This window comes from Amphiprion ocellaris, chromosome 8 (assembly GCF_022539595.1).
Source record: "Amphiprion ocellaris isolate individual 3 ecotype Okinawa chromosome 8, ASM2253959v1, whole genome shotgun sequence".
Taxonomy (NCBI): domain Eukaryota; kingdom Metazoa; phylum Chordata; class Actinopteri; family Pomacentridae; genus Amphiprion; species Amphiprion ocellaris.
The window spans coordinates 17,666,965-17,670,559 of NC_072773.1; the positions used below are offsets into that span (position 1 = coordinate 17,666,965).

At 37.8% G+C, this 3,595-nt stretch overlaps 1 long non-coding RNA gene across 1 annotated transcript in view; it reads right to left on the bottom strand.

Annotated features, from left to right (window-relative positions):
* Positions 1–3,345, bottom strand: part of LOC129349543 (uncharacterized) — an 8,102-nt gene extending 4,757 nt beyond the window's left edge. Inside the window, exon 1 of the long non-coding RNA XR_008602586.1 lies at positions 2,594–3,345. This is a non-coding gene — a long non-coding RNA (uncharacterized LOC129349543). The remainder of the gene's footprint in view (positions 1–2,593) is intronic.
* Positions 3,346–3,595: the final 250 nt, after the last annotated feature.

A 3,595-nucleotide genomic window follows, 5' to 3' on the forward strand; every position in this document is an offset into this window, starting at 1 on the left:
ACGTTTTTAGAGCGACATGCTATACTATGACGTTTGTAGAGCGAAATGCTATACAATGACGTTTTTAGAGCGACATGCTATACTATGACGTTTCTTGAGAGACATGCTATACTATGACGTTTTTAGAGCGACATGCTATACTATGACGTTTTTTGGGCGACATGCTGTACTATGATGTTTTTTGGATGACATGCTAAACTATGACGTTTTTTGAGCCACATGCTATACTATTACATTTTTAGAGTGACATGCTATATTATGACGTTTTTAGAGTGACATGCTATCCTATGACGTTTTTAGAGTGACATGCTACACTATGACTTTTTTTGAGCGACATGTTACACTATGACGTTTTTAGAGCGACAGGCTATACAATGACGTTTTTAGAGCGACATGCTATAATATGATGTTTTTTGGACCAAAGGCTCTCCTATGACATTTTTTGAGCCACATGCTATACTGTGACTTTTTTAGAGCGACATGCTATACTATGACGCTTTTAGAGCGACATGCTATACAATGACGTTTTTAGAGCGAGATGCTATACTATGACGTTTTTAGAGCGACATGCTATACTATGACATTTTCTGAGAACACATGCTAAACTATGACGTTTTTTGAGCCACATGCTATACTATTACATTTTTAGAGTGACATGCTATATTATGACGTTTTTAGAGCGACATGCTATACTATGACGTTTTTAGAGCGAGATGCTATACTATGACGTTTTTAGAGCGACATGCAATACTATGACGTTTGTAGAGCGACATGCTATACAATAACGTTTTTAGAGCGACATGCTATACTATGACGTTTCTTGAGAGACATGCTATACTATGACGTTTCTTGAGAGACATGCTATACTATGACGTTTTTAGAGCGACATGCTATACTATGACGTTTTTTGGGTGACATGCTGTACTATGATGATTTTTGGACGACATGCTAAACTGTGACGTTTTTTGAGTCACATGCTATACTATTACATTTTTAGAGTGACATGCTATATTATGACGTTTTTAGAGCGACATGCTATACCATGACGTTTTTAGAGCGACATGCTATACTATGACGTTTCAAGAGCAAAATGCTATACGATGACGTTTTTTGGACGACATGCTATACTATGACGTTTTTTGGGCGACATGCTATATGATGACATTTTTAGAGCGACATGCTATACTATGACGTTTTTAGAGCGACATGCTATACTATAACGTTTTTAGAGCGACATGCTACACTATGACGTTTTTTGAGCGACATGCTATACAATGACGTTTTTAGAGCGACATGCTGTACTATGACATTTGCTGGACCAAAGGCTATACGATGACATTTTTTGAGCCACAAGCTATACTATGACTTTTTTAGAGCGACATGCTATGCTATGACGCTTTTAGAGCGACATGCTATACAATGACGTTTTTAGAGCGACATGCTATACTATGACGTTTGCTGGACCAAAGGCTATACGATGACATTTTTTGAGCCACAAGCTATACTATGACGTTTTTAGAGCGACATGCTATACTATGACGTTTTTTGAGCCACATGCTATACTATTACATTTTTAGAGTGACATGCTATATTATGACGTTTTTAGAGCGACATGCTATACTATGACGTTTTTAGAGCGAGATGCTATACTATGACGTTTTTAGACCGACATGCAATACTATGACGTTTGTAGAGCGACATGCTATACAATGACGTTTTTAGAGTGACATGCTATACTATGACCTTTTTAGAGCGACACGCTATACTTTGAGGTTTTTAGAATGACATGCTGTACTCTGTTTTTTAGAGCGACATGCTATACTATGACGTTTTTTGGGTGACATGCCACACTATGACGTTTTTAGAGCCACATGCTATACTATGACGTTTTTTGAGCTACATGCTATAGTATGACATTTTTAGAGCGACAGGCTATACTCTGACGTTTTTTGAGCGTCATGCTATACTATGACGTTTTTAGAGCGACATGCTATACTATGACGTTTTTAGAGCGACATGCTGTACTATGACGTTTTTTGAGGCACATGCTATACTATGATGTTTTTTGAGCCACATGCTATACTATCACGTTTTTTGGGTGACATGCTATACCATGACGTTTTCAGAGCGACATGCTGTACAATGACGTTTTTAGAGCGACATGCTATACTATGACGTTTTTTTGGGCGACATGCTATACTATGACGTTTTTTGAGCGACATGCTATACGATCACGTTTTCTGGGTGACATGCTATACTATGTTTTTAGAGCGACATGCTATACTATGACGATTTTTCAGCCACATGCTATACTATGACGTTTTTTGATCCACATGCTATACGATGACGTTTGTAGAGCCACATGCTAAACTATGACGTTTTTTGGACGACATGCTATACTATGAACTACAGGCCATACTATGTTATTCTGGAAAAGTATAGTATACTTTCACATTTTCTGAACTACATCCTATACTATGGCATTATACACAGAGTGCTTTGGTTACATGTTGATTTATGACCTACATTTTTTTCTGTTTTGCTTTTTGACGGCATTACCACAGACCTGACCGTGAACACTGTTGACACCCACCTGAGGGAGACGCTGCCTAAGATCTCAAGGCTGCTTGGTCGTGGTCTTTCTGGTCCTGCTCCAGAATGCCTTCATCAAGTACGTCTTCTTTTGAAGAGGCCCTCAGATGCTGCAATCTCTGACCTTAAGGAGGAACTGCTACTTCCACTCTGTAACGAGACCGTGGTTATTTTAAAGACCCAGCTCCCGGCGGCTTTGAGTGAAAGTTTAACACCCATCAAAACGGAACTACAGATAGTTAAATCTGAGCTGTCAATCTGTATTTCAAACATCAAGTCCGACCCGGCTGCCCTAAAGCATGCTGTGGGTGAAACGGAAACTTCACTCTCCACATCACCCACGACATCGTCACACTCCAAAGCAGAGCACCTGTCTGCTGAACTTTTAAAAGTGGACTATAAATGTGAAGAATGTGAGCAGCAGCAGACTGTGAGCAGCGGAATAGATGTGATCAGAAAGAAGTCATTTTCTTTTTTCTTTTCTTTCTGGTTGACTTGATGCTGTCAGATGCAGATGTTGGAGCTGATTCTGATCTTTCAGGATAAAAAGCTGCTTTTCCTTTACAGACTTTTCAGGAAAATTTTCTCAGGTTTTCTCTGCTATTTATATTTTTATTATGTGATTATTTCATTATTTCTTTATTGTAAAATAAAGTTTGAGGCATAAAGACTCATTTAGTTATTTTAATCCTGAAATCTTTGATGTAGCAGAACTAAACTTCCATTTTCCTTCTTGTACTTCTGATACTAGAACTAAACGTATCTTCAACACAGATCGTCTGCTTTTAATGAATCAGCAGCAACAACAAATGAGACAATTTTCAACAAATTAATGAAACTGATGTCATTTAAAAATATCAGAGTCTGTTTTAGTGTCAAATTAAAGCTGATTACTGACAAGAAGAACATTAATGTTACTGTTTTAATCACATTTAAGTTTCCTGAACATTACATTAATGTCAACCAGCCAGTTTTATGAACTTCATAAACCACATTACAGGAA